The sequence below is a fragment of the Salvelinus sp. IW2-2015 genome, linkage group LG8, assembly GCF_002910315.2.
Source record: "Salvelinus sp. IW2-2015 linkage group LG8, ASM291031v2, whole genome shotgun sequence".
Classification (NCBI taxonomy): domain Eukaryota; kingdom Metazoa; phylum Chordata; class Actinopteri; order Salmoniformes; family Salmonidae; genus Salvelinus; species Salvelinus sp. IW2-2015.
In genome coordinates this window covers 42,959,263-42,966,968 of record NC_036848.1, presented here as the reverse complement: position 1 = coordinate 42,966,968, position 7,706 = coordinate 42,959,263, and the positions used below count along the sequence as shown (strand labels likewise).

Here is a 7,706-nt window from a genome sequence, read left to right as displayed (position 1 = left end):
ACCACGGGTACACATAGGTGTTGTTGAACCACGGGTACACATAGGTGTTGTTGAACCACGGGTACACATAGGTGTTGTTGAACCACGGGTACACATAGGTGTTGTTGAACTTCAGAGGGTTGTACTTCAACAGCGACAACACAAAGGTTCCCTGAAGAGGAAATAGATGTCCAAAATATGTTGTTTCGTTCTTATCTCGTCTTATTTTATATTAATAGAATATGGTATGGTAAGCAACTGCAATTGTGAAATTATATCCATAAATGTAAGCAAAATAATGATAGAAATGGACTTGACCTGAAGTCACTGTGCACATAGGAGGGGTGAGGTATAGCCAACAGTACTTCACCAGAGACTTGGGCCTGTAGCCAATCATATCCTCAATGTTGACACAGAAACGTTTAGCACCTTGGACAGAGACAGACAGGTGTACTCATGAAGAGTTTCCTTGTTTTTAAAGGGATAGTTAAAGGAACTATAACTATGAACTATAACAAAATACTTGAGAATGAGAATAAATATGGTGATGAAGCTAGTTTTCCATATTGGTGTATTACCATATATCCATCCAACACTGAGTGACGGCATATGGAGAGGACTAGCAGAGTGGCACCACTGCACACATAATGATCAAACAGCTGGATGATGTAGAGGCCACACTGCAGCGAAATAGACATTCATTACAACTCATTTGAGATATTTCGTTTGACAAAAAGCCTTGCTTAGACACCCTTTCATCCCCACCCTTTCATCGCTGATTGTTTTAAAGTTATTTTACCTCTACTTACCTCAAATCAAAGTTTATTGGTCACGTGCACAGTTTAGCAGATGTTGWAGCAGGTGCAGCAAAATGCTAGTGTTACTAGCTCAGAACAGTGCAGTAAAAATGTAAAATCAAGTACACAAATAGAAATAAAAAACTAGAAACACGAATAAGGTAAAAAATAACACACAAAAAAATGAATTACTGTAAAGTTGGCAAGGAGCTAGAAACAGGTCGCCATCTCATTTGTTCTTCTATCAGAGAACCACTTTTACCTGTCATCACACAACAACAATGGTTTGAGAGCTTTTTTTGCAGGGGTGACCTGTGTCTGTGACCTCTCACCTCTGTGACCATGATGAGTCTGACCAGGCAGCAGCAGCAGCAGCAGCAGCAGCTCCCTCCGGTAGCCCTTTCTGAGGACGTTGAGGTAGATGTCCGTTACCGAGGTCATAAGGCTCTCAAGGCCGACAAACTGGAGAACTTGAGAAAGAGGGTAATGTACATGGGAAGGGAGAGGGAGGGACACAGCAGGGACAGGACACCTAGATGGAGGGTGTGGTGGGTGTTGAGCTCTTACCTGGCTGTCCAATCCTAACAGGATGATCATGGTGAAGAAACACACAGCCCAGAACCGACGGCAGGGGAGCAGGGACACTGCCTGGGAGTACACTATGAACACCAGGCCAGGACCTGCAGTAGGGCAACAACAAGACAAATCGTTACAGTATATCTGTACCTCTGTACCAAATGTAATTCAATTGAACTAATTAAATGAAATATTCTGTTACGTGTAATAGTATGTCAGCAAAGTTGATGATTCCATGAGGCGAGACAGTGCTTCCACCAGACAAGGTGAAGGTGTATTGAAAAAAATGTCAGTTGAGGGAAGTGTGAGCTGTGACTACTTTACCCAGCTAAAGCAGATGGGCCATTGCTGATGGTTAAAGTGGAGGCTGAGGATAACATAGAAAACCAGATACTGTTCGTCTTAAATATTACACTGCTCAAAAAAATAAAGGGAACACTAAAATAACACATCCTAGATCTGAATGAATGAAATATTCTTATKAAATACTTTTTTCTTTACATAGTTGAATGTGCTGACAACAAAATCACACAAAAATGATCAATGGAAATCAAATTTATCAACCCATGGAGGTCTGGATTTGGAGTCACACTCAAAATTAAAGTGGAAAACCACACTACAGGCTGATCCAACTTTGATGTAATGTCCTTAAAACAAGTCAAAATGAGGCTAGGTAGTGTGTGTGGCCTCCACGTGCCTGTATGACCTCCCTACAACGCCTGGGCATGCTCCTGATGAGGTGGCGAATGGTCTCCTGAGGGATCTCCTCCCAGACCTGGACTAAAGCATCCGCCAACTCCTGGACAGTCTGTGGTGCAACGTGGCGTTGGTGGATGGAGCGAGACATGATGTCCCATGATGTGCTCAATTGGATTCAAGTCTGGGGAACGGGCGGGCCAGTCCATAGCATCAATGCCTTCCTCTTGCAGGAACTGCTGACACACTCCAGCCACATGAGGTCTAGCATTGTCTTGCATTAGGAGGAACCCAGGGCCAACCGCACCAGCATATGGTCTCACAAGGGGTCTGAGGATCTCATCTCGGTACCTAATGGCAGTCAGGCTACCTCTGGCGAGCACATGGAAGGCTGTGCGGCCCCCCAAAGAAATGCCACCCCACACCATGACTGACCCACCGCCAAACCGGTCATGCTGGAGGATGTTGCAGGCAGCAGAACGTTCTCCACGGCGTCTCCAGACTCTGTCACGTCTGTCACATGTGCTCATGTGCTCAGTGTGAACCTGCTTTCATCTGTGAAGAGCACAGGGCGCCAGTGGCGAATTTGCCAATCTTGGTGTTCTCTGGCAAATGCCAAACGTCCTGCACGGTGTTGGGCTGTAAGCACAACCCCCACCTGTGGACGTCGGGCCCTCATACCACTCTCATGGAGTCTGTTTCTGACCGTTTGAGCAGACACATGCACATTTGTGGCCTGCTGGAGGTCATTTTGCAGGGCCCTGGCAGTGCTCCTCCTTGCACAAAGGCGGAGGTAGCGGTCCTGCTGCTGGGTTGTTGCCCTCCTACGGCCTCCTCCACGTCTCCTGATGTACTGGCCTGTCTCCTGGTAGCGCCTCCATGCTCTGGACACTACGCTGACAGACACAGCAAACCTTCTTGCCACAGCTCGCATTGATGTGCCATCCTGGATGAGCTGCACTACCTGAGCCACTTGTGTGGGTTGTAGACTCCGTCTCATGCTACCACTAGAGTGAAAGCACCGCCAGCATTCAAAAGTGACMAAAACATCARCCAGGAAGCATAGGAACTGAGAAGTGGTCTGTGGTCATCACCTGCAGAACCACTCCTTTATTGGGRGTGTCTTGCTAATTGCCTATAATTTCTACCTGTTGTCTATTCCATTTGCACAACAGCATGTGAAATTTATTGTCAATCAGTGTTGCTTCCTAAGTGGACAGTTTGATTTCACAGAAGTGTGATTGACTTGGAGTTACATTGTGTTGTTTAATTGTTCCCTTTATTTTTTTGAGCAGTGTATTTTTCTCTCTCAGCTTTCCGCTCTCTCAGTTTAGGTAAATCAATGAGCTAGTTCAGGGCTACAACAAAATAGTGAAATGTCTGGGTGTCCCCAAGGAGAGGTTTGGATACCACTGCTTTAGAGTGTCACCTGACTCAGCAACTACGAAGATGTCCATACCCTGTTCTCCAGCCATATAACYCAGTATTGAGAAGATGGTAAAACCAGACACAAAGCTGGTACCACTGTTCAACAAGCACAGACAGAAAGGCACAAAATCGCAGAACAAGTTTTCAACATATTAGGTCACCATCCTCTTTCACACACATTATTGTTGTCATTGGCAAGGGTCTAATAAGATTTAAATACAGTTGCTTAATTAACGTTCAGGGCAATTGAGGTAATACAACATTCCATGTCATAAATCTTCCTGGCATAGCTGAATGATCCAACTATGCAAGATCTTCACTGTGCCAAATCAATACTGAGAATTCTAAATCAAACCCACACCCTAATACTGAAGACTCACTTATAACAGTTGTTGTTGTATTTGTTGTAGCTTCTGAGAGAAATCAGGTATCCCAAGCATATGGTGTACGAAAACAATCCATTGAAGACAATACCTGTGGATCAGGTATTGCAGTTAAATAAATGAAATGAAATAAATGATCAGCTAGCCGTGTTGCATTGGGATATATGTAGTAGAAGATTCCATCTATACTTCCAGGTACAGTAGGATCCTCCTCATGCTACTGGTGCAAATAGAGAGAGCCAGTTAGAGAGAGCCAGTTTCATCATAGCGCTTGATGGTTTTTGCGACTGCACTTGAAGAAAAGTTATTGAAATATTCCAGATTGACTGACTTTCATGTCTCCTGTTTGGGATAGGGGGCCGCATTTTCATGTTTGGATGAAAAACGTGCCCAGAGTAAACTTCCTGCTACTCAGGCCCAGAAGCTAATATATGCATATTATTAGTATATTTGGATAGAAAACACTCTGAAGTTTCTAAAACAGTTTGAATGATGTCTGTGAGTATAACAGAACTCATATGGCAGGCGAAAACCTGAGAAAAATCCAACCAGGAAGTGGGAAATCTGAGGTTTGTAGTTTTTCGACTCATTGCCTTTCTAATATACAGTGTCTATGGGGTCATACTGCACTTCCTAAGGCTTCTACTAGATGTCAACAGTCTTTAGAACCTTGTTTATGGCTTCTACTGTGAAGGAAGGGGGAATGAGAGCTGTTTCAACCAGGTGTCTGGCAGAATGCTGTGAGCTGGTCACGCGCATAGCCGTGGGAGCGACCTGCATTCCATTGCATTTCTAAAGACAAAGAAATTATCCGGTTGACACATTATTGAAGATTTATGTTAAAAACATCCTAAAGATTGATTCTATACATCGTTTGACATGTTTCTACGAACTGTAACAGAACTTTTTTGACTTTTCGTCTGAACTTTCGCCTGTACTTGCCCGCGCCTCGTGAGTTTGGATTGTGAACTGAACGCGCTAACAAAAAGGAGGTATTTGGACATAAATGATGGACTTTATCGAACAAAACAAACATGTATTGTGGAACTGGGATTCCTGGGAGTGCATTCTGATGAGGATCATCAAAGGTAAGTGAATATTTATAATGCTATTTCTGACTTCTGTTAGCTTGTTTTTGTTTTTGTGTCTGAGCGCCGTACTCAGATTATTGCATGGTGTGCTTTTTCCGTAAAGTTTTTTTGAAATCTAACACAGCGGTTGCATTAAGGAGAAGTATATCTTTAATTCTGTGCAAAACAGTTGTATCTAAGTTTATGATGAGTATTTCTGTAAATTGATGTGACTCTCTGAAAATTCGCCGGATGGTTTCGAGGCACAACATTACTGACCATAACGCGCTAATGTAAACTGAGATTTTTGGATATAAATATGAACTTTATCGAACCAAACATAAATGTATTGTGTACCATGAAGTCCTATGAGTGCCATCTGATGAAGATCATCAAAGGTTAGTGATTAATTTTATCTCTATTTCTGCTTTTTGTGACTCCTCTCTTTGGCTGGAAAATGGCTGAATTTTGTTTTTGTGACTAGGCTCTGACCTAACATAATCATATGGTGTGCTTTTGCTGTAAAGCCTTTTGGAAATTGGACACGATGGGTAGATTAACAAGAAGTTAAGCTTTAATTTGGTGTATTGCACTTGTGAATGTATGAAAGTTACATATTTCTAAAAAATATTTTTGAATTTCGCGCTCTGCCTTTTCAGCGGGATGTTGGAACCCCTAGCCATAAGAAGTTTTAAAGTAATGATGGACTGTCATTTATCTTTGCTTATTTGAGCTGTTCTTGCCATAATATGGACTTGGTATTTTACGAAATAGGGCAATCTTCTGTATACCAACCTTGCCTTGTCACAACTGATTGGCTCAAACGCATTCAAAAGGAAAGAAATTCCACAAATTAACTTTTAACAATGCATACCTGTTAATAGAAACGCATTCCAGGTGACTACCTCATGAAGCTTGTTGAGAGAATGCCAAGAGTGTGCAAAGCTGTCATCAAGGCAAAGATTTGCTATTTGAGGAATGTCAAATATTTAATACATTTAGATTTTGACACTTTTTTGGTTACTTTATGTTTCCATATGTGTTTTTTCATAGTTCTGATGTCTTCACTGTTGTTCTACAATGTAAATCAAATCCAAGTTTATTTGTCATGTGCGCCGAACACAACAGGTTGTAGACCTTACAGTGACATGCTTACTTACAGGCTCTAACCAATAGTGCAAAAAAGGTATTAGGTGAACAATAGGTAGGTAAAGATAGGTAGACACACAATGCAAATAGTCCGGGTAGCCAGATGTAGAATGTAGAAAATAAAAAAATTAAGAAAAACCCTTGAATGAAAATGTGTGCCCAAACGTTTGATCTCACTTGGTGAAGTCCGTAGGACCGAAAATAATTGAATGCAACAAACATGTCTGTGTCACTAATAAATCTAGTCATGGGCGGTAAATCTACAATTTATTTGAAAAGCACTCTGGGAAATATTTGAATAAGGCTTTACAATAAGACAGTGTGTTAATTTAACGCTATTACGATATCTTTATGGGTCTAGAGAYTCAACTCTTTCACTGTTGATTTAACACTCTCAGTGTAAATTAATCTGTGCTGTGCARGGATGTCCCCAAGGAAGTTTTTAGGAAGTTCTATTGAACATTGTGTCATAGTCTCCTGGAGGTTTTTGTCTAGTTGTGGTGAAAATACAGTAAAACTACAACTAGTTACTGTATTTTTACAGCTAAATTAAGGTGTTAATGGACAGTATGTTGATTACTTGGGACTTAACCCCACTTGGGATTTGAACTCACAACCTCTTAGCTACTTGGTTCCTAGCTACCTAATTATCCTAACGTGTCAGGTTAATTATCCCAACATGCCACATTAGTTATCCTAACGTGCCACGTTAATTATCCTAGCGCCCCACGTTCGTTATCCTAGCATGCCACAATAATCATCCTAACGTGCCACAATAGTTATCCTAACCTGCTATGTAAACAAACCATATGTAGCGACAAATCATCAGTATCGCCCCACCGCCATAACACCACCTATGAGGGTGTCGGCTATCGCGTGAATCTAGGCCTTTATGTCAAGTGTCCCTGAGCACTACTACTTTTGGTGTTGTCAGCTAATCAGCTAATCGCTCAATTATTGATTTGATTCTTGGCAACTTTTTTACCCCTTTTCTCCACAATTGGTAGTTACAGTCTTGTCTCATCGCTGCAATTCCCCTACAGACTCGGGAGAGAGCCATGCGTTCTCCGAAACACAACCCAGCTCCCTTAACCCGGAAGCCAGCCGCACCAATGTGTCAGAGGAAACACCGTCCAACTGACGACCGAGTCAGCTTACAGGCGCCCGGCCCACCACAAGGAGTCGCTAGAGCACAATGAAACAAGAAAATCCCGGCTGGCCAAAAACTCCCCTAACCCGGACAATTGTGAGTCGCCTCATGGCTTTTTTCTTTGCAGGCGTCACCTGTGAAACTTCATGTTAAATATCATCACGTGAAGTATTCCAAAAACACATGGTTTCACAWGATTTCACATGTGCAAAACTTGTGTAAATGTCACATGTAAGCTAACTTAAAGGGGCAATCTGGGTTTGGTACATCAATTTTTTTACTTTTAAGTTAACAATATATTGATTGATTCTTGAAGAATATAACTTGTAGTGCCTCACGAGCTTGCCTCTTTAAAATCCAATCAAAGCAAGTGTGACCGTCTGGGTTTTAACCTAGGTTGTCAGCATGCCACATCAGACTCTTGATCCTTTGAGCTAAAGCCCAGGGGAGAATAAACAGGGAAATTGTGAACACGACA

General features: G+C 42.1%; 1 pseudogene; it reads right to left on the bottom strand.

Moving 5' to 3' along the window:
• Window positions 1–4,618, bottom strand: part of LOC111968257 (sodium- and chloride-dependent GABA transporter 2-like) — a 5,305-nt pseudogene extending 687 nt beyond the window's left edge.
• Window positions 4,619–7,706: the final 3,088 nt, after the last annotated feature.